The 24,246-nt window shown below is 49.2% G+C and overlaps 1 protein-coding gene across 11 annotated transcripts in view; it reads left to right on the forward strand.

Moving 5' to 3' along the window:
- CKAP5 (cytoskeleton associated protein 5) overlaps nt 1–24,246 on the forward strand; it is a 334,214-nt gene that overhangs the window by 90,501 nt on the left and 219,467 nt on the right. The gene's annotated exons all lie outside the window — the stretch shown is intronic.

A 24,246-nucleotide genomic window follows, 5' to 3' on the forward strand; every position in this document is an offset into this window, starting at 1 on the left:
TATAATGTTTGGAGAGAAAAAACTACCAGTAGCTTTTCCTCCATCTGAGGAGTTAAATGAAGTGTGTGAAGAAGCGTGGGCTTCCCCTGATAAAAAGCTGGTAATTTCTAAGAGGTTACTAATGGCGTACCCTTTCCCGCCAGAGGATAGGTCACGCTGGGAAAAATCCCCTAGGGTGGATAAAGCGCTCACACGCTTGTCAAAGAAGGTGGCACTACCGGATACGGCCGCCCTGAAGGAATCTGCTGATAGAAAGCAGGAGGCTATCCTGAAATCTATATATACACACACAGGTGTTATACTGAGACCAGCTATTGCTTCAGCCTGGATGTGCAGTGCTGCTGCTGCATGGTCAGATTCCCTGTCAGAAAATAAAGATACCCTAGACAGGGACACTATATTGCTAACCGTAGAGCATATAAAAGACGCACTTTTATACATGAGGGATGCACAGAGGGATATTTGCCGGCTGGCATCCAAAATTAGTGCAATGTCCATTTCTGCCAGGAGACCCGGCAGTGGACAGGAGATGCAGATTCCAAAAGACACATGGAAGTTCTGCCTTATAAGGGTGAGGAGTTGTTCGGGGATGGTCTCTCGGACCTCGTTTCCACAGCAACAGCTGGGAAGTCAGCATTTTTACCCCATGTTCCCTCACAACCAAAGAAAGCACCGTATTATCAGGTACAGTCCTTTCGGCCCAATAGAGGCAAGCGGGTTAAAGGCGCATACAGCCCGTTCCCAGGAGCAAAAGTCCTCCCCCGCTTCCTCCAAGTCCACCGCATGACGCTGGGGCTCCACAGGCGGAGCCAGGTACGGTGGGGGCCCGTCTCAAATATTTCAGCAATCAGTGGGCTCTCTCACGGGTGGATCCCTGGATTTTTCAGATAGTATCTCAGGGGTACAAGCTGGAATTCGAGACGTCTCCCCCCCGCCGTTTCCTCAAATCTGCCTTGCCAACAACTCCCTCAGGCAGGGAGGCAGTGCTAGAGGCAATTCACAAGCTGTATTCCCAGCAGGTGATAGTCAAAGTACCTCTACTTCAACAAGGACGGGGTTACTATTCCACAATGTTTGTGGTACCGAAACCGGACGGTTCGGTGAGACCCATTTTAAATTTGAAATCCTTGAACACATATATAAAAAAATCAAAGTTCAAGATGGAATCGCTCAGGGCGGTTATTGCAAGCCTGGACGAGGGTGTTTACATGGTATCACTGGACATCAAGGATGCTTACCTGCATGTCCCCATTTACCATCCTCACCAGGAGTACCTCAGATTTGTGGTACAGGATTGTCATTGCCAATTCCAGACGTTGCCGTTCGGTCTATCCACGGCTCAGAGGGTCTTTACCAAGGTAATGGCCGAAATGATGATACTCCTTTGAAAGAAGGGAGTTTTAATTATCCCGTACTTGGACGATCTCCTGATAAAGGCGAGGTCCAGAGAGCAGTTGTTGGTCGGGGTAGCACTATCTCGGGAAGTGCTACATCAGCACGGCTGGATTCTAAACATTCCAAAGTCGCAGCTGGTCCCTACGATACGTCTACTGTTCCTGGTGATGGTTCTGGACACAGAACAGAAAAGTGTTTCTCCAGGAGGAAAAGGCCAAGGAGCTGTCATCTCTAGTCAGAGGCCTCCTAAAATCAAAACAGGTGTCGGTGCATCACTGCACGCGGATCCTGGGAAAAATTGTAGCTTCCTACGAAGCGATTCCATTCGGCAGGTTTCATGCAAGAACCTTTCAGTGGGACCTGTTGAACAAGTGGTCCGGATAGCATCTTCGGATGTATCGACTGATAACCCTGTCTCCAAGGACAAGGGTGTCTCTGCTGTGGTGGCTGCAGAGTGCTCATCTTCAAGAGGGCCGCAGATTCGGCATACAGGACTGGGTCCTGGTGACCACGGATGCCAGCCTTCGAGGCTGGGGAGCAGTCACACAGGGAAGAAACTTCCAAGGACTATGGTCAAGTCAGGAGACTTCCCTGCACATAAATATTCTGGAACTAAGGGCCATTTACAATGCCCTAAGTCAGGCAAAACCCCTGCTTCAAAACCAGCCGGTACTGATCCAGTCAGACAACATCACGGCGGTCGCCCATGTAAACCGACAGGGCGGCACGAGAAGCAGGACGGCAATGGCAGAAGCCACAAGGATTCTCCGATGGGCGGAAAATCACGTGTTAGCACTGTCAGCAGTTTTCATTCCGGGAGTGGACAACTGGGAAGCAGACTTCCTCAGCAGGCACGACCTCCACCCGGGAGAGTGGGGACTTCATCCAGAAGTCTTCCAAATGATTGTAAACCGTTGGGAAAGGCCACAGGTGGACATGATGGTGTCCCGCCTAAACAAAAAGCTAGAAAAGTATTGCGCCAGGTCAAGAGACCCTCAGGCGATAGCTGTGGACGCTCTAGTGACACCGTGGGTGTACCGGTCGGTTTATGTGTTCCCTCCTCTTCCTCTCATACCAAAGGTACTGAGGATAATACGGAGAAGTGGAGTAAGAACTATACTCATTGTTCCAGATTGGCCAAGAAGAGCTTGGTACCCGGAACTTCAAGAAATGATCTGACTACCCATGGCCTCTACCGCTCAGACAAGACCTGCTGCTGCAGGGTCCCTGTCTGTTCCAAGACTTACCGCGGCTGCGTTTGACGGCATGGCGGTTGAACACCGGATCCTGAAGGAAAAGGGCATTCCGGAGGAAGTCATTCCTACGCTGATTAAAGCTAGGAAAGAAGTAACCGCAAACCATTATCACCGCATATGGCGAAAATGTGGTGTGAGGCCAGGAAGGCCCCAACGGAGGAATTTCAGCTGGGCCGTTTCCTGCACTTCCTACAGTCAGGGGTGACTATGGGCCTTAAATTGGGTTCCATTAAGGTCCAGATTTCGGCTCTATCGATTTTCTTCCAGAGAGAACTGGCTTCACTACCTGAAGTTCAGACTTTTGTTAAGGGAGTGCTACATATTCAGCCCCCTTTTGTGCCTCCAGTGGCACCTTGGGATCTCAACGTGGTGTTGGATTTCCTAAAGTCACATTGGTTTGAGCCACTGAAAACCGTGGATTTGAAATATCTCACGTGGAAAGTGGTCATGTTGTTGGCCTTGGCTTCGGCCAGGCGTGTATCAGAATTGGCAGCTTTGTCATGTAAAAGCTCTTATCTGATTTTCCATATGGATAGGGCAGAATTGAGGACTCGTCCCCAGTTTCTCCCTAAAGTGGTATCGGCGTTTCATCTGAACCAACCTATTGTGGTGCCTGCGGCTACAAAAGACTTGGAGGCTTCCAAGTTGTTGGACGTAGTCAGGGCCCTGATAATATGTTTCCAGGACAACTGGAGTCCGAAAGACTGACTCGCTATTTATCCTGTATGCGCCCAACAAGTAGGGTGCACCTGCTTCAAAGCAGACTATTGCTCGCTGGATCTGTAGTACGATTCAGCTTGCACATTCTGCGGCTGGACTGCCGCATCCTAAATCAGTGAAAGCCCATTCCACGAGGAAGGTGGGCTCTTCTTGGGCGGCTGCCCGAGGGGTCTCGGCTCTTCAACTTTGCCGAGCAGCTACTTGGTCGGGGTCAAACACGTTTGCTAAATTCTACAAGTTTGACACCCTGGCTGAGGAGGACCTAGAGTTTGCCCATTCGGTGCTGCAGAGTCATCCGCACTCTCCCGCCCGTTTGGGAGCTTTGGTATAATCCCCATGGTCCTTACGGAGTCCCAGCATCCACTTAGGACGTCAGAGAAAATAAGAATTTACTCACCGGTAAATCTATTTCTCGTAGTCCGTAGTGGATGCTGGGCGCCTGTCCCAAGTGCGGACTTTCTGCAATACTTGTACATAGTTATTGCTTAACTATAGGGTTATTGTTGAGCCATCTGTTGAGAGGCTCAATTGTTATCATACTGTTAACTGAATATTGTATCACGAGTTATACGGTGTGATTGGTGTGGCTGGTATGAGTCTTACCCGGGATTCAAAATCCTTCCTTATTGTGTCGGCTCTTCCGGGCACAGTATCCTAACTGAAGTCTGGAGGAGGGTCATAGTGGGAGGAGCCAGTGCACACAAGTTAGACCTAAAGCTTTCTTTATAGTTGTGCCCAGTCTCCTGCGGAGCTGCTGTTCCCCATGGTCCTTACGGAGTCCCAGCATCCACTACGGACTACGAGAAATAGAATTACCGGTGAGTAAATTCTTATTTTCCAAGGGCTGTGGTCAAGGCAGGAGACTTAATATAAACACAAAAAAACATTTCCTGCGCACTGATCAAGGGTATAAGACACTCTATTAGATGTCAGTAAATGAAAAAACCCATCTGTTTAGCATTCAAAATGGGTATGAAAGAACATTCTCAATTTGGATCAATTTCAGAGACGGTTAAAATTCCCAAAAAATATATGTATATACTACAGTCAGTCCTTTAGCAGATCTCCTTTAAATGTAGAAGATCAGGCCAATAGTTTGAAGCAATGTCCCAATAAAATTAATTTCTCCTGCAGGAGAGCGGGAACGTGCGCAGTCACTGAGAGGCCGGAAGCGGCAGGGAGTGAGGTGTATGTGGAACACTGCGGCCTGTCAGAGATACGGGAGGATAAGAAGCTGCAGAGACGCTGGTCCTCTCCTCCAAACACTGCTGTACAAGTAACAGGGTGCAAAACGAGACAAAGAATTGAAAAACTGTTGGGTTGACTGAATTCAAGTTTTATCACGTTTACTGTTTGGTTGGAGGACCCAGGACGAGGCCAGATAAGAGAATCTACATTTGACTGTTAAAATTAATTTTATTGGGACATTGCTTCAAACTATTGGCCTGATCTTCTACATTTAAAGGAGAACTGCTAAAGGACTGACTGTAGTATATACATATATTTCTCTGACGTCCTAGTGGATGCTGGGACTCCGTAAGGACCATGGGGGATAGCGGCTCCGCAGGAGACAGGGCACAAAAGTAAAAGCTTTAGAATCAGGTGGTGTGCACTGGCTCCTCCCCCTATGACCCTCCTCCAAGCCTCAGTTAGATTTTTGTGCCCGGCCGAGAAGGGTGCAATCTAGGTGGCTCTCCTGAGCTGCTTAGAATAAAAGACGAAGAGGTCCGGTGAAATCGGCGGCAGAAGACATCCTGTCTTCAGACTAAGGTAGCGCACAGCACCGCAGCTGTGCGCCATTGCTCTCAGCACACTTCACACTCCGGTCACTGAGGGTGCAGGGCGCTGGGGGGGAGCGCCCTGAGACGCAATATAACAGTATATACCTTAGGTGGCAAAAAGAATACATCACATATAGCTCCTGGGCTATATGGATGTATTTTAACCCCTGCCATTTTTACACAAAAAAGCGGGAGATAAGGACGTCGTGAAGGGGCGGAGCCTATCTCCTCAGCACACAAGCGCCATTTTCCCTCACAGCTCCGCTGGAAGGACGGCTCCCTGACTCTCCCCTGCAGTCCTGCTTCAGAATCAGGGTAAAAAAGAGAAGGGGGGGCATTTTTGGCAGCAAATAACGATAATAACAGCAGCTATAAGGGAATAACACTTATATAAGGTTATCCCTGTATATATATATATATATATATATATATATATATATATATATATATATATATATATATATATATATATATATATATATATATATATATATATATATATATATATATATATATATATATATATATATATATAATATATAGCGCTGGGTGTGTGCTGGCAGACTCTCCCTCTGTCTCTACAAAGGGCTAAGTGGGGTCCTGTCCTCTATCAGAGCATTCCCGGTGTGTGTGCTGTGTCGGTACGCGTGTGTCGACATGTATGAGGAGGAAAATGATGTGGAGGCGGAGCAGTTGCCTGTGTTGGTGATGTCACCCCCTAGGGAGTCGACACCTGACTGGATGATTGTATTTAAACAATTAAGTGATAATGTCAGCAATTTGCAAAAAACTGTTGACGACATGAGACAGCCGGCAAATCAATTAGTGCCTGTCCAGGCGTCTCAGACACCGTCAGGGGCGCTAAAACGCCCGTTACCTCAGTGGGTCGACACAGACCCTGACACAGATACTGAGTCTAGTGTCGACGGTGACGAGACAAACGTAATGTCCAGTAGGGCCACACGTTACATGATCACGGCAATGAAAGAGGCATTGAACCTTTCTGACACTACAAGTACCACAAAGAAGGGTATTATGTGGGGTGTGAAAAAACTACCAATAGTTTTTCCTGAGTCAGAGGAAATAAATGAGGTGTGTGATAAAGCGTGGGTTTCCCCCGATAAAAAACAGCTAATTTCTAATAAATTATTAGCATTATATCCCTTCCCGCCAGAGGTTAGGGCGCGTTGGGAAACACCCCCTAGGGTAGATAAGGCGCTCACACGTTTATCTAAACAAGTAGCGTTACCGTCTCCTGATACGGCCACCCTCAAAGAACCAGCTGATAGAAGGCTGGAAAATATCCTAAAAAGTATATACACACATACTGGTGTTATACTGCGACCAGCAATCGCCTCAGCCTGGATGTGCAGTGCTGGAGTCGCATGGTCGGATTCCCTGACTGAGAATATTGATACCCTGGATAGGGACAATATTTTGTTAACTATAGAACATTTAAAGGATGCATTGCTATATATGCGTGATGCACAGAGGGATATTTGCACCCTGGCATCAAGAGTAAGTGCTATGTCCATCTCTGCCAGAAGAGCGTTATGGACGCGACAGTGGTCAGGGGATGCGGATTCCAAACGGCACATGGAAGTATTGCCGTATAAAGGGGAGGAGTTATTTGGGGCTGGTCTATCGGACCTGGTGGCCACGGCAACGGCTGGGAAATCCACCTTTTTTACCCCAGGTCACTTCACATCAGCAGAAAAAGACACCGTCTTTTCAAACTCAGTCCTTTCGTCCCCATAAGTACAAGCGAGCAAAAGGCCACTCCTTTCTGCCCCGGGGCAGAGGAAGAGGAAAAAGACTGCACCGTGCAGCCGCTTCCCAGGAGCAGAAGCCCTCCCCTGCTTCTGCCAAGTCTTCAGCATGACGCTGGGGCTTTACAAGCAGACTCAGATATGGTGGGGGCCCGTCTCAAGAATTTCAACGCGCAGTGGGCTCACTCGCAAGTGGATCCCTGGATTCTACAGGTAGTATCGCAGGGGTACAAACTGGAATTCGAGGCGTTTCCCCCTCGTCGGTTCCTGAAGTCTGCTTTACCAAAGTCTCCCTCCGACAGGGAGGCAGTTTTGGAAGCCATTCACAAGCTGTATTCCCAGCAGGTGATAATCAAGGTACCCCTCCTGCAACAGGGAAAGGGGTATTATTCCACGCTGTTTGTGGTACCGAAGCCGGACGGCTCGGTGAGACCAATTTTAAATCTGAAATCCTTGAACACTTACATAAAAAGGTTCAAATTCAAGATGGAGTCACTCAGAGCAGTGATAGCGAACCTGGAAGAAGGGGACTATATGGTGTCTCTGGACATCAAAGATGCTTATCTCCACGTCCCAATATACCCTTCTCACCAAGGGTACCTCAGGTTTGTAGTACAAAACTGTCATTATCAGTTTCAGACGCTGCCGTTTGGATTGTCCACGGCACCTCGGGTCTTTACCAAGGTAATGGCCGAAATGATGATTCTTCTACGAAGAAAAGGCATTTTAATTATCCCTTACTTGGACGATCTCCTGATAAGGGCAAGATCCAGGGAACAGTTAGAAGTCGGAGTAGCACTATCTCAGGTAGTGTTACGTCAGCACGGGTGGATTCTAAATATTCCAAAATCGCAGCTGATTCCAACGACACGTCTACTGTTCCTAGGAATGATTCTGGACACAGTCCAGAAGAAGGTGTTTCTCCCGGAGGAGAAGGCCAGGGAGTTATCCGAGCTAGTCAGGAACCTCCTAAAACCAGGCCAGGTCTCAGTGCATCAGTGCACGAGGGTCCTGGGAAAAATGGTGGCTTCCTACGAAGCGATTCCATTCGGAAGATTCCATGCAAGAACGTTTCAGTGGGATCTACTGGACAAATGGTCCGGATCGCATCTGCAGATGCATCAGCGGATAACCCTGTCGCCAAGGACAAGGGTGTCTCTCCTGTGGTGGCTGCAGAGTGCTCATCTACTAGAGGGCCGCAGATTTGGCATTCAGGATTGGATCCTGGTAACCACGGATGCCAGCCTGAGAGGCTGGGGAGCAGTCACACAGGGAAGGAATTTCCAGGGCTTGTGGTCAAGCATGGAAACATCTCTTCATATAAACATTCTGGAACTAAGGGCCATTTACAATGCCCTAAGTCAAGCAAAACCTCTGCTTCAGGGTCAGGCGGTGTTGATCCAATCGGACAACATCACGTCAGTCGCCCACGTAAACAGACAGGGCGGCACGAGAAGCAGGAGGGCAATGGCAGAAGCTGCAAGGATTCTTCGCTGGGCGGAAAATCATGTGATAGCACTGTCAGCAGTGTTCATTCCGGGAGTGGACAACTGGGAAGCAGACTTCCTCAGCAGACACGACCTTCACCCGGGAGAGTGGGGACTTCACCCAGAAGTCTTCCACCTGATTGTAAACCGTTGGGAAAAACCAAAGGTGGACATGATGGCGTCACGTCTAAACAAAAAACTGGACAGATATTGCGCCAGGTCAAGGGACCCTCAGGCAATAGCAGTGGACGCTCTGGTAACGCCGTGGGTGTACCAGTCAGTGTATGTGTTCCCTCCTCTGCCTCTCATACCAAAAGTACTGAGAATCATAAGAAGGAGAGGAGTAAGAACTATACTCGTGGTTCCGGATTGGCCAAGAAGGACTTGGTACCCGGAACTTCAAGAGATGCTCACGGACGAACCGTGGCCTCTACCTCTAAGAAAGGACCTGCTACTGCAGGGGCCTTGTCTGTTCCAAGACTTACCGCGGCTGCGTTTGACGGCATGGCGGTTGAACGCCGGATCCTGAGGGAAAAAGGCATTCCAGAAGAAGTCATCCCTACTCTGGTCAAAGCCAGGAAGGACGTAACCGCAAAACATTATCACCGCATTTGGCGTAAATATGTTGCGTGGTGTGAGGCCAAGAAGGCCCCTACAGAGGAATTTCAACTGGGTCGTTTCCTTCATTTCCTGCAAACAGGACTGTCTATGGGCCTAAAATTAGGGTCCATTAAGGTTCAAATTTCGGCCCTGTCGATTTTCTTCCAGAAAGAACTGGCTTCAGTACCTGAAGTTCAGACATTTGTAAAAGGGGTGCTGCACATACAGCCTCCTTTTGTGCCTCCAGTGGCACCTTGGGATCTCAATGTTGTGTTGAGTTTTCTAAAGTCACATTGGTTTGAACCACTTTCCACTGTGGACTTAAAATATCTCACATGGAAGGTGTCGATGCTGTTAGCCTTGGCTTCAGCCAGGCGTGTGTCAGAATTGGCGGCTTTATCATATAAAAGCCCTTACTTAATTTTTCATTCTGACAGGGCGGAATTGAGGACTCGTCCTCAATTTCTACCTAAGGTGGTTTCTGCATTTCACATGAACCAACCTATTGTGGTACCTGCGGCTACCAGGGACTTAGAGGACTCTAAGTTGCTTGACGTTGTCAGGGCCTTGAAAATGTTTCCAGGACGGCTGGAGTCAGAAAATCTGACTCGCTGTTTATCCTGTATGCACCCAACAAGCTGGGTGCTCCTGCTTCAAAGCAGACGATTGCTCGTTGGATTTGTAGTACAATTCAGCTTGCACATTCTGTGGCAGGATTGCCACAGCCAAAATCAGTAAAAGCCCATTCCACAAGGAAAGTGGGCTCATCTTGGGCGGCTGCCCGATGGGTCTCGGCTTTACAACTTTGCCGAGCAGCTACTTGGTCAGGGGCAAACACGTTTGCTAAATTCTACAAATTAGATACCCTGGCTGAGGAGGACCTGGAGTTCTCTCATTCGGTGCTGCAGAGTCATCCGCACTTTCCCGCCCGTTTGGGAGCTTTGGTATAATCCCCATGGTCCTTACGGAGTCCCAGCATCCACTAGGACGTCAGAGAAAATAAGATTTTACTTACCGATAAATCTATTTCTCGTAGTCCGTAGTGGATGCTGGGCGCCCATCCCTAGTGCGGATTGTCTGCAATACTTGTATATAGTTATTGTTACAAAAATTCGGGTTATTATTGTTGTGAGCCATCTTTTCAGAGGCTCCTTTGCGTTTATCATACGGTTAACTGGGTTCAGATCACGAGTTGTACGGTGTGATTGGTGTGGCTGGTATGAGTCTTACCCGGGATTCAATATCCTTCCTTATTGTGTACGCTCGTCCGGGCACAGTATCCTAACTGAGGCTTAAAGGAGGGTCATAGGGGGAGGAGCCAGTGCACACCACCTGATCCTTAAGCTTTTATTTTGTGCCCTGTCTCCTGCGGAGCCGCTATCCCCCATGGTCCTTACGGAGTCCCAGCATCCACTACGGACTACGAGAAATAGATTTATCGGTAAGTAAAATCTTATTTTTTTTTGGAATTTTAACCGTCTCTGAAATTGATCCATTGAGACTGTTCTTTCATACCCATTTTGAACGCTAAACATAGATGGGTTTTTTCATTTACTGACATCTAATAGTGTCTTATTCCCTTGATCAGTGCGCAGGAATTGTTTTTTTGTTTATATTGTGTCTTAGTGATTGGTGCGAGTCACGTTTAATTTCTGCAGCCAGACTTTAAGCAAGGAGCGCAGTTGATTATTCATTTTTTGCAAGGCAGGAGACTTGCCTTCACATCAATATCCTGGAACTAAGGGCCATATACAACGCCCTAAGTCATGCGGAGACCCTGCTTCGCGACCAACCGGTTCTGATCCAGTCAGACCGCAGTGGCTCATGTAAACCGCCAAGGCGGCACAAGGAGCAGGGTGGCGATGGTAGAAGCCACCAGAATTCTTCGCTGGGCGGAGAATCACGTAAGCGCACTGTCAGCAGTGTTCATTCTGGGAGTGGACAACTGGGAAGCAGACTTCCTCAGCAGGCACGACCTCCTCCCGGAAGAGTGGGGACTTCATCAAGAAGTCTTCACGCCGATTGCAAATCGATGGGAACTGCCACAGGTGGACATGATGGCGTCCCGCCTCAACAAAAAGCTACAGAGGTATTGCGCCAGGTCAAGGGACCCTGGGTGTTCCAGTCGGTCTGTGATTCCTCTTCTTCCTCTCATACCAGAGGTGCTGAGAATTGTAAGAAAAAGAGTGAGAACAATACTCATTGTTCCGGATTGGCCAAGAAGGACCTGGTACCCGGAACTGCAAGAAATGCTCACAGAGGACCCATGGCCTCTGCCTCTCAGACAAGACCTGTTGCAACAAGGGCCCTGTCTGGTCTAAGACTTACCGCGGCTGCGTTTGACTCAATGGCGGTTGAACGCCGGATCCTAGCAGAAAAAGGCATTCCGGATGAAGTTATTCCTACGCTGATAAAGGCTAGGAAGGATGTGACAGCAAAACATTATCACCGTATATGGCGAAAATATGTTGCTTGGTGTGAGGCCAGGAAGGCCCCTACAGAGGAATTCCAGCTGGGTCGATTCCTGCACTTCCTACAGTCAGGAGTGACTATGGGCCTAAAATTAGGGTCCATAAAGGTCCAGATTTCGGCCCTATCCATTTTCTTTCAAAAAGAACTGGCTTCACTTCCTGAGGTTCAGACTTTTGTTAAGGGAGTGCTGCATATTCAGCCCCCTTTTGTGCCACCAGTGGCACCTTGGGATCTTAACGTGGTGTTGGGTTTCCTGAAATCCCACTGGTTTGAGCCAATTAAGACTATGGAGCTAAAGTATCTCACGTGGAAAGTGGTCATGCTGTTGGCCTTAGCTTCGGCTAGGCGTGTGTCAGAATTGGCGGCTTTGTCATGTAAAAGCCCCTATCTGGATTTCCATATGGACAGGGCAGGATTGCGGACTCGTCCGCAGTTTCTGCCAAAGGTGGTGTCGTCTTTTCATTTGAACCAACCTATTGTGGTGCCTGCGGCTACTCGTGACTTGGATTCCAAGTTGCTGGATGTAGTCAGGGCTTTGAAGATTTATGTAACCAGAACGGCTGGAGTCGGGAAGACTGACTCGCTATTTATCCTGTATGCATCCAACAAGCTGGGTGCTCCTGCTTCAAAGCAAACTATTGCTCGCTGGATCTGTAACACGATTCAGCAGGCTCATTCTGCGGCTGGATTGCCGCATCCAAAATCAGTGAAAGCCCATTCCACAAGGAAGGTGGGCTCTTCTTGGGCGGCTGCCCGAGGGGTCTCGGCATTACAGCTTTGCCGAGCTGCTACTTGGTCGGGTTCAAACACATTTGCAAAGTTCTGCAAGTTTGATACCCTGGCTGAGGAGGACCTTGTGTTTGCCCATTCGGTGCTGCAGTCTCATCCGCACTCTCCCGCCCGTTTGGGAGCTTTGGTATAATCCCCATGGTCCTTACGGAGTCCGCAGCATCCACTAGGACGTTAGAGAAAATAATATTTCTCTGACGTCCTAGTGGATGCTGGGACTCCGTCAGGACCATGGGGATTAGCGGCTCCGCAGGAGACAGGGCACAAAAATAAAGCTTTAGGATCAGGTGGTGTGCACTGGCTCCTCCCCCTATGACCCTCCTCCAAGCCTCAGTTAGGTTTTTGTGCCCGTCCGAGCAGGGTGCAATCTAGGTGGCTCTCCTAAAGAGCTGCTTAGAAAAAGTTTTTAGGTTTTTTATTTTCAGTGAGTCCTGCTGGCAACAGGCTCACTGCATCGAGGGACTTAGGGGAGAGAAGTGAACTCACCTGCGTGCAGGATGGATTGGCTTCTTAGGCTACTGGACACCATTAGCTCCAGAGGGACCGAACGCCATGGAGTCCGGTCCCGGATCCGCGCCGCCGACCCCCCTTGCAGATGCCGAAGATTGAAGAGGTCCAGAAACAGGCGGCAGAAGACTTTTCAGTCTTCATGAGGTAGCGCACAGCACTGCAGCTGTGCGCCATTGTTGTCAGCACACTTCACACAGCGGTCACTGAGGGTGCAGGGCGCTGGGGGGGGCGCCCTGGGCAGCAGTGTATAATACCTTTCTTATGGCTAAAAATACATCACATATAGCCCTTGAGGCTATATGGATGTATTTAACCCCTGCCAGATCTCACAAACTCCGGGAGAAGAGCCCGCCGAAATAGGGGGCGGGGCTTATTCTCCTCAGCACACAGCGCCATTTTCCTGCTCAGCTCCGCTGTGAGGAAGGCTCCCAGGACTCTCCCCTGCACTGCACTACAGAAACAGGGTAAAACAGAGAGGGGGGGCACTTTTTTTGGCGATATTACTATATTTGAGCTGCTATAAGGATACATCACTTATATAGGGTTGTTCCCATATATATTATAGCGCTTGGGTGTGTGCTGGCAAACTCTCCCTCTGTCTCCCCAAAGGGCTAGTGGGGTCCTGTCTTCAATAGAGCATTCCCTGTGTGTCTGCTGTGTGTCGGTACGTGTGTGTCGACATGTATGAGGACGATGTTGGTGTGGAGGCAGAGCAATTGCCGGTAATGGTGATGTCGCCCCCCAGGGAGTCGACACCGGAATGGATGGCTTTGTTTATGGAATTACGTGATAATGTCAGCACATTACAAAAATCAGTTGACGACATGAGACGGCCGGCAAACCAGTTAGTACCTGCCCAGGCGTCTCAGACACCGTCAGGGGCTGTAAAACGCCCTTTACCTCAGTCGGTCGACACAGACCCAGACACGGACACTGAATCTAGTGTCGACGGTGAAGAAACAAACGTATTTTCCAGTAGGGCCACACGTTATATGATCACGGCAATGAAGGAGGCTTTACATATCTCTGATACTGCAAGTACCACAAAAAGGGGTATTATGTGGGGTGTGAAAAAACTACCTGTAGTTTTTCCTGAATCAGAGGAATTGAATGATGTATGTGATGAAGCGTGGGTTAACCCAGATAGAAAAGTGCTAATTTCAAAAAAGTTATTGGCATTATACCCTTTCCCGCCAGAGGTTAGGGCGCGCTGGGAAACACCCCCTAGGGTGGTTAAGGCACTCACACGCTTATCAAAACAAGTGGCGTTACCGTCTCCTGATACGGCCGCCCTCAAGGATCCAGCTGATAGGAGGCTGGAAACTACCCTAAAAAGTATATACACACACATACTGGTGTTATACTGCGACCAGCCATCGCCTCAGCCTGGATGTGCAGTGCTGGGGTGGTCTGCTCGGATTCCCTGACTGAAAATATTGATACCCTGGATAGGGACAGTATTTTATTGACTTTAGAGCAATTAAAGGATGCTTTTCTTTATATGCGAGATGCTCAGAGGGATATTTGCACTCTGGCATCGAGAGTAAGTGCGATGTCCATATCTGCCAGAAGAAGTTTATGGACGCGACAGTGGTCAGGTGATGCGGATTCCAAACGGCATATGGAAGTATTGCCGTATAAAGGGGAGGAATTATTTGGCGTGGGTCTATCGGATCTGGTGGCCACGGCAACTGCCGGGAAATCCACCTTTTTACCTCAGACTCCCTCCCAACAGAAAAAGACACCGTCTTTTCAGCCGCAGTCCTTTCGGTCCTATAAGAACAAGCGGGCAAAAGGACAGTCATATCTGCCCCGAGGCAGAGGAAAGGGTAAGAGAGGGCAGCAAGCAGCTCCTTCCCAGGAACAGAAGCCCTCCCCGGGTTCTGCAAAGCCCTCAGCATGACGCTGGGGCTTTACAAGCGGACTCAGGAGCGGTGGGGGGTCGACTCAAGAATTTCAGCGCGCAGTGGGCTTGCTCACAGGTGGACCCCTGGATCCTGCAGGTAGTATCTCAGGGTTACAGGTTGGAATTCGAGAAGTCTCCCCCTCGCCGGTTCCTAAAGTCTGCTTTGCCAACGTCTCCCTCAGACAGGGCGACGGTATTGGAAGCCATTCACAAGCTGGTTTCTCAGCAGGTGATAGTCAAGGTACCCCTCCTACAACAGGGAAAGGGGTATTACTCCACGCTATTTGTGGTACCGAAGCCGGACGGCTCGGTAAGACCTATTCTAAATCTGAAATCTTTGAACCTGTACATACAAAAATTCAAGTTCAAGATGGAGTCACTCAGAGCAGTGATAGCGAATCTGGAAGAAGGGGACTTTATGGTGTCCCTGGACATCAAGGATGCTTACCTGCATGTCCCAATTTGCCCTTCACACCAAGGGTACCTCAGGTTCGTGGTGCAAAACTGTCATTATCAGTTTCAGACGCTGCCGTTTGGATTGTCCACGGCACCTAGGGTCTTTACCAAGGTAATGGCCGAGATGATGTTTCTTCTGCGAAGAAAAGGCGTATTAATTATCCCTTACTTGGACGATCTCCTGATAAGGGCAAGGTCCAGAGAACAGCTGGAAGACGTAGTAGCACTAACCCAAGTAGTGCTGCAACAGCACGGGTGGATTCTGAATTTTCCAAAATCTCAATTGAACCCGACGACACGTCTGCTGTTCCTGGGAATGATTCTGGACACGGTTCAGAAAAAGGTGTTTCTTCCGGAGGAGAAAGCCAGGGAGTTATCCGAACTTGTCAGGAACCTCCTAAAACCAGGAAAAGTGTCTGTGCATCAATGCACAAGAGTCCTGGGAAAGATGGTGGCTTCTTACGAAGCGATTCCATTCGGCAGATTCCACGCACGAACTTTTCAGTGGGATCTGCTGGACAAATGGTCCGGATCGCATCTGCAGATGCATCAGCGGATAACCTTATCGCCACGGACAAGGGTGTCTCTTCTGTGGTGGTTGCAGAGTGCTCATCTGTTAGAGGGCCGCAGATTCGGCATACAGGACTGGGTCCTGGTGACCACGGATGCCAGTCTGAGAGGCTGGGGAGCGGTCACACAGGGAAGAAACTTCCAGGGAGTATGGTCAAGCCTGGAGATGTCTCTTCACATAAATATACTGGAGCTAAGAGCGATTTACAATGCTCTAAGCCTGGCAAAACCCCTGCTTCAGGGTCAGCCGGTGTTGATCCAGTCGGACAACATCACGGCAGTCGCCCACGTAAACAGACAGGGCGGCACAAGAAGCAGGAGAGCAATGGCAGAAGCTGCAAGGATTCTTCGCTGGGCGGAAAATCATGTGATAGCACTGTCAGCAGTGTTCATTCCGGGAGTGGACAACTGGGAAGCAGACTTCCTCAGCAGACACGATCTACACCCGGGAGAGTGGGGACTTCATCCAGAAGTCTTCCACATGATTGTGAACTGTTGGGAAAAACCCAAGGTGGATATGATGGCGTCTCGCCTCAACAAAAAACTGGACAGGTATTGCGCCAGGTCAAGAGACCCTCAGGCAATAGCTGTGGATGCTCTGGTAACACTGTGGGTGTTCCAGTCAGTGTATGTGTTTCCTCCTCTGCCTCTCATACCAAAAGTACTGAGAATTATACGGCAAAGGGGAGTAAGAACGATACTCGTGGCTCCGGATTGGCCAAGAAGAACTTGGTACCCGGAACTTCAGGAGATGCTCACGGAAGATCCGTGGCCTCTACCTCTAAGACGGGACCTGCTTCAGCAGGGACCGTGTCTATTCCAAGACTTACCGTGTCTGCGTTTGACGGCATGGCGGTTGAACGCCGAAGTCTAAGGGGAAAAAGGCATTCCGGAAGAGGTCATTCCTACACTGGTAAAAGCCAGGAAGGAGGTGACTGCACAACATTATCACCGCATTTGGAGAAAATATGTTGCGTGGTGTGAGGCCAGTAAGGCCCCCACGGAGGAATTTCAACTGGGTCGATTCCTACATTTCCTGCAAACAGGATTGTCTATGGGCCTCAAATTGGGGTCCATTAAGGTTCAAATTTCGGCCCTGTCGATTTTCTTCCAGAAAGAATTGGCTTCAGTTCCTGAAGTCCAGACTTTTGTAAAAGGAGTACTACATATACAGCCCCCGGTTGTACCCCCAGTGGCTCCGTGGGACCTTAATGTAGTTTTGGATTTTCTCAAATCCCATTGGTTTGAGCCACTCAAATCGGTGGATTTGAAATATCTTACGTGGAAAGTAACCATGCTACTGGCCCTGGCTTCAGCCAGGAGAGTATCCGAATTGGCGGCTTTATCGTATAAAAGCCCATATCTGATTTTCCATTCGGACACGGCAGAACTGCGGACGCGTCCTCAGTTTCTGCCTAAGGTGGTGTCAGCGTTTCACCTGAACCAGCCTATTGTGGTGCCTGCGGCTACTAGCGATTTGGAGGATTCCAAGTTGCTGGACGTTGTCCGGGCATTGAAAATATATATTTCAAGGACGGCTGGAGTCAGAAAATCTGACTCGCTGTTTATACTGTATGCACCCAACAAGCTGGGTGCTCCTGCTTCTAAGCAGACGATTGCTCGTTGGATTTGTAGCACAATTCAACTTGCACATTCTGTGGCAGGCCTGCCACAGCCTAAATCTGTCAAGGCCCATTCCACAAGGAAGGTGGGCTCATCCTGGGCGGCTGCCTGAGGGGTCTCGGCATTACAACTCTGCCGAGCAGCTACGTGGTCGGGGGAGAACACGTTTGTAAAATTCTACAAATTTGATACCCTGGCTAAAGAGGAGCTGGAGTTCTCTCATTCGGTGCTGCAGAGTCATCCGCACTCTCCCGCCCGTTTGGGAGCTTTGGTATAATCCCCATGGTCCTGACGGAGTCCCAGCATCCACTAGGACGTCAGAGAAAATAAGAATTTACTTACCGATAATTCTATTTCTCGTAGTCCGTAGTGGATGCTGGGCGCCCATCCCAAGTGCGGATTGTCTGCAATACTTGTACATAGTTATTGTTACAAAAAAATCGGGTTGTTATTGTTGTGAGCCGTCTGTTCAGAGGCTCCTACGTTTGTCATACTGTTAACTGGGTTCAGATCACAAGTTGTACGGTGTGATTGGTGTGGCTGGTATGAGTCTTACCCGGGATTCAAAATCCTTCCTTATTGTGTACGCTCGTCCGGGCACAGTATCCTAACTGAGGCTTGGAGGAGGGTCATAGGGGGAGGAGCCAGTGCACACCACCTGATCCTAAAGCTTTATTTTTGTGCCCTGTCTCCTGCGGAGCCGCTAATCCCCATGGTCCTGACGGAGTCCCAGCATCCACTACGGACTACGAGAAATAGATTTATCGGTAAGTAAAATCTTATTTTTACTCACCGGTAAATCTATTTCTCGTAGTCCGTAGTGGATGCTGGGCGCACGTCCCAAGTGCGGACTTTCTGCAATACGTGTATATAGTTATTGCTTAATAAAGGGTTATGTTGGCATCCATTGGTTGATGCTCTGTTTGTTCATACTGTTAACTGGGTAAGTTTATCACAAGTTATACGGTGTGATTGGTGTGGCTGGTATGAGTCTTAACATGGGTTCCAAAATCCTTTCCTTGTAATGTCGGCTATTCCGGGCACAGTTTTCTTAACTGAGGTCTGGAGGAGGGGCATAGAGGGAGGAGCCAGAGCACACCAGTAGTACTTAATCTTTCTTAGAGTGCCCAGTCTCCTGCGGAGCCAGTCTATTCCCCATGGTCCTTACGGAGTTCCCAGCATCCACTACGGACTACGAGAAATAGATTTACCGGTGAGTAAAATCTCATTTTCTCTAACGTCCTAGTGAATGCTAAGGGACTCCGTAAGGACCATGGGGATAGACTAGCTCCGCAGGAGACATGGGCACTTTAAGAAATAATTTAGGTACTGGTGTGCACTGGCTCCTCCCTCTATGCCCCTCCTCCAGACCTCAGTTTGATACTGTGCCCAGACGAGCTGGGTGCTTTTCAGTGAGCTCTCCTGAGTTTGAGAGTATTTTGTTAGGTTTTTTTATTTTCAGGGAGCTCTGCTGGCAACAGACTCCCTGCATCGTGGGACTGAGGGGAGAGAAGCAGCCCTACTCTCTGAAGCTAGGTCCTGCTTCTTAGGTTACTGGACACCATTAGCTACAGAGGGATCGGTACGCAGGATCTCACCCTCGCCGTCCGGTCCCGGAGCCGCGCCGCCGTCCCCCTCGCAGAGCCGGAAGACAGAAGCCGGGTGAGTATGAGAAGCAAAGAAGACTTCACAGGCGGCAGAAGATTCTGTGTTCTTCACTGAGGTAACGCACAGCGCTGCAGCTGTGCCCCATTGCTCCACACACCTACACATACTCCGGTCACTAAGGGTGCGGGGGGTGCCCTGGGCAGCATTTGGGACCTCTTTTGGCAAAGTTAAGCATATATACAGCTGGGCACTGTATATATGTATGAGCCCCCGCCAAAAAATTGCATATTTAAGCTGGACAGAAGCCTGCCGCCGAGGGGGCGGGGCTTCTTCCTCAGCACTCACCAGCGCCATTTTTTTCTCCACAGCTCCGCTGAGAGGAAGCTCCCCAGGCTCTCCCCTGCAGATACACGGTAGAAGAGGGTAAAAAGAGAGGGGGGGGCACATAATTAGGCGCAAAAAGCAATATAAACAGCAGCTACTGGGTTAACATTAAGTTACTGTGTTATTCCTGGGTTTATAGCGCTGGGGTGTGCTGGCATACTCTCTCTCGGTCTCTCCAAAGGGCCTTGTGGGGGAACTGTCTTCAGAGAGGGCATTCCCTGTGTGTGTGGTGTCGGTACGCTTGTGTCGACATGTCTGATGAGGAAGGCTGTGTGGAAGCAGAGCGGGAGCAAATTAATGTGGTGTCTCCGACGGCGCCGACACCTGATTGGATGGGTATGTGGAAGGTTTTATATGATAATGTTAATTCCTTGCATAAAATGTTAGAAAAAGCTGAAGCCTCGGGGCAGTCAGGGTCCCAACCCGTGCCTGATCCTATGTCGCAGAGTCCGTCAGGGTCTCGGAAGCGCCCACTATCCCAAACTGTTGACACAGATACCGACATGGGTTCTGACTCCAGTGTCGATTACGATGATGCAAAGTTACAGCCAAAATTGGCAAAATCCATCTGTTATGATTATAGCAATTAAGGATGTGTTGCACATCACAAGAGGAAACCCCAGTCCCTTACAAGAGGGTACATATGTATGGGGAAAGGAAGCCGGAGGTAACCTTTCTCCCCTCACACGAGTTAAATGAGTTATGTGAAAAGGCTTGGGTATCTCCAGATAAACTGCAGATTTCCAAAAGGATTCTTATGGCGTATCCTTTCCCGCCAACGGACAGGTTACGCTGGGAATCCTCCCCTATGGTGGACAAAGCTTTAACACGCTTATCCAAGAAGGTAGCCCTGCCGTCACAGGATACGGCTACCCTCAAAGATGCTGCGGATAGAAAACAGGAGGGTACACTGAAGTCCATTTATACACATTCAGGTACCTTACTGAGGCCGGCAATCGCGTCGGCCTGGGTTTGTAGTACTGTAGCAGCATGGATGGATACCCTATCTGAGGAACTTGATACCTTAGACAAGGATACTATTTTAATGACCCTGGGGCATATTAAGGACGCTGTCCTATATATAAGAGATGCTCAGACACATTAGTCTACTGGGTTCTAGAATAAATGCGATGTCAATTTCTGCCAGAAGGGTCCTGTGGACTCGGCAATGGACAGGAGATGCCGACTCAAAAAGGCACATGGAGGTTTTACCTTACAAGGGTGAGGAGGAGTTTGGGGAGGGTCTCTCGGACCTGGTCTCCACAGCTACTGCTGGAAAGTCAAATTTTTTGCCATATGTTCCCTCACAACCTAAGAAAGCACCGTATTACCAAATGCAGTCCTTTCGATCACAAAAAGGCAAAGTCCGAGGTGCGTCCTTTCTTGCCAGAGGCAGGGGTAGAGGAAAGAAGCTGCACAATACAGCTAGTTCCCAGGAACAGAAGTCCTCCCCGTCTTCCACTAAATCCACCGCATGACGCTGGGGCTCCACAGGCGAAGCTAGGCCCGGTGGGGGCGCGTCTCAGAAATTTCAGCCACATGTGGGTTCACTCCCAGGTGGATTCCTGGGCTATAGAGATTGTGTCTCAGGGATACAAGCTGGAATTCGAAGAGATGCCCCCTCACCGTTACCTCAAATCGGCCCTGCCAGCTTCCCCCTTAGAGAGGGAAATAGTGTTAGCTGCAATTCACAAATTGTATCTTCAGCAGGTGGTGGTCAAGGTTCCCCTCCTTCAACAAGGAAGGGGTTACTATTCGACCATGTTTGTGGTACCGATACTGGACGGTTCGGTCAGACCCATATTGAATTTAAAATCCCTGAACATATACCTGAAAAGGTTCAAGTTCAAGATGGAATTGCTCAGAGCGGTCATCGTAAGCCTGGAAGGGTGGGATTTTATGGTGTCTCGGGACAAAAAGGATGCTTACCTTCATGTCCTCATTTATCCACCTCATCAGGAGTACCTCAGATTTGTGGTACAGGATTGTGATTACCAATTCGACGTTGCCGTTTGGTCTCTCCACGGCACCGAGGATATTTACCAAGGTAATGGCGGAAATGATGGTGCTCCTGCGATGGCAAGGAGTCACAATTATCCCATACTTGGACGATCTCCTCATAAAGGCGAGGTCCAGAGAGCAGTTGCTGATCAGCGTGGCACGCTCTCGGGAAGTGTTACAACAGCACGGCTGGATTCTAAATATTCCAAAGTCGTAGTTGATTCCTACGACTCGTCTGCCCTTCCTGGGCATGATTCTGGACTCAGGAGCTCATGACACTGGTCAGAGACCTATTAAAACCAAAACAGGTGTCGGTGCATCACTGCACATGAGTCCTGGGAAAGATGGTGGCATCATACAAGGCCATTCCCTTCGGCAGGTTCCATGCAAGGACCTTTCAATGGGATCTGTTCGACAAGTGGTCCGGATCACATCTACAAATGCATCGGCTGATCACCCTATCCCACAGGGCCAGGGTGTCTCTCCTGTGGTGGCTGCAGAGTGCTCACCTTCTCTAGGGCCGCAGATTCGGCATTCAGGACTGGGTCCTGGTGACCACGGACGCAAGCCTCCGAGGGTGGGGAGCAGTCACACAGGGAAGAAATTTCCAAGGTCTGTGGTCAAGTCAGGAGACTTGCCTTCACATCAACATCCTGGAACTAAGGGCCATATACAACGCCCTACGTCATGCGGAGACCCTGCTTCGCGACCGATCGGTGCTGATTCAGTCAGACAACATCACCGCAGTGGCTCATGTAAACCGCCAAGGCAGCACAAGGAGCAGGGTGGCGATGGCGGAAGCCACCAGAATTCTTCGCTGGGCGGAGAATCACGTAAGAGCACTGTCAGCAGTGTACATTCTGGGAGTGGACAACTGGGAAGCAGACTTCCTCAGCAGACACGACCTCCACCCGGTAGAGTGGGGACTTCATCAAGAAGTCTTCACGCAGATTGCAAGTCAGTGGTAACTGCCACAAGTAGACATGATGGCATCCCGCCTCAACAAAAAGCTACAGAGGTATTGCGCTAAGTCAAGAGACCCTCAGGCGATGGCTGTAGACACACTAGTGTGTTCCAGTCGGTCTATGTATTTCCTCCTCTTCCTCTCATACCCAAGGTGCTGAGAATCATAAGAAGAAGAGTGAGAACAATACTCATTGTTCCGGATTGGCCAAGAAGGACTTGGTATCCAGAGCTGCAAGAAATGCTCAGAGGACCCATGGCCTCTGCCTCTAAGACGGGACTTGTTGCAACAGGGGCCCTGTCTGTTCCAAGACTTACCGCGGCTGTGTTTGACAGCATGGCGGTTGAACGCCGGATCCTAGCAGAAAAAGGCATTCCGGATGAGGTTATTCCTACGCTGATAAGGGCTAGGAAGGACGCGATGGCTAAACATCACCGTATATGGCAAAAATATGTTGCTTGGTGTGAGGCCAGGAATGCCCCTACAGAGGAATTCCAGCTGGGCCGTTTCCTTCACTTCCTACAGTCGGGAGTGACTTTGGGCCTAAAATTGGGTTTCAATAAGGTCCAGATTTCAGCCCTATCCATTTTCTTTCAAAAAGAACTGGCTTCTCTACCTGAAGTTCAGACGTTTGTAAAGGGAGTGCTGCATATTCAGCCCCCTTTTGTGCCTCCAGTGGCACCTTGGGATCTTAACGTGGTGTTGAGTTACCTGAAGTCACACTGGTTTGAGCCACTTAAAACCGTGGAGTTAATATTTCTCACGTGGACGGTGGTCATGCTATTAGCCTTGGCTTCAGCTAGGCGTGTGTCAGAATTAGCGGCTTTGTCATGTAAAAGCCCCTATCTGGTTTTCCATATGGACAGGGCAGAATTGCGGACCCGTCCGCAATTTCTGCCAAAAGTGGTGTCATCTTTTCATATAAACCAACCTATTGTGGTGCCTGTGGCTACTACTGACTTGAAGGATTCCGAGTTGCTGGATGTGGTCAGGGCTATGAAGGTTTCTGTAGCCAGAACGGCTAGGGTCAGGAAAACAATCGCTATTTATCCTGTATGCATCCAACAAGCTTGGTGCTCCTGCTTCAAAGCAAACTATTGCTCGCTGGATCTGTAATACGATTCAGCAGGCTCATTCTACGGCTGGATTGCCGCTGCCAAAATCAGTTAAAGCCCATTCCACTAGGAAGGTGGGCTCTTCTTGGGCGGCTGCCCGAGGGGTCTCGGCATTACAACTTTGCCGAGCGGCTACTTGGTCAGGTTCAAACACTTTTGCAAAGTTCTACAAGTTTGATACCCTGGCTGAGGAGGACCTGGAGTTCTCTCATTCCGTGCTGCAGAGTCATCCGCACTCTCCCGCCCGTTTGGGAGCTTTGGTATAATCCCCATGGTCCTTACGGAGTCCCCAGCATCCACTAGGACGTTAGAGAAAATAAGATTTGTGGCTGATGCATTAGTAAAGTAACTAAGTCCTAGTAAATAAATGAACATTGATTGGATGACCAAAATTAGCGCTTCAACTATAAGATTTTACTTACCGGTAAATCTATTTCACGTAGTCCGTAAAGACCATGGGGATAGACTGGCTCCGCAGGAGACATGGGCACTTTAAGAAAGAATTTAGGTTCTGGTGTGCATTGGCTCCTCCCTCTATGCCCCTCCTCCAGACCTCAGTTAGAGAAACTGTGCCCAGAAGAGCTGACAGTACAAGGAAAGGATTTTGGTAATCCAGGGCAAGATTCATACCAGCCACACCATTCACACCGTATAACATGTGAAAACAACCAGTTAACGGCATGACAAACGACAGAGCATCAGGTCAAACCCTGATGCAACCATAACATAACCCTTATTGAAGCAATAACTATATACAAGCATTACAGAAGTCCGCACTTGGGACGGGCGCCCAGCATCTACTACGGACTACGAGAAATAGATTTACCGGTAAGTTTAAGT

Source organism: Pseudophryne corroboree, chromosome 11, assembly GCF_028390025.1.
Source record: "Pseudophryne corroboree isolate aPseCor3 chromosome 11, aPseCor3.hap2, whole genome shotgun sequence".
In the NCBI taxonomy this organism is placed as follows: domain Eukaryota; kingdom Metazoa; phylum Chordata; class Amphibia; order Anura; family Myobatrachidae; genus Pseudophryne; species Pseudophryne corroboree.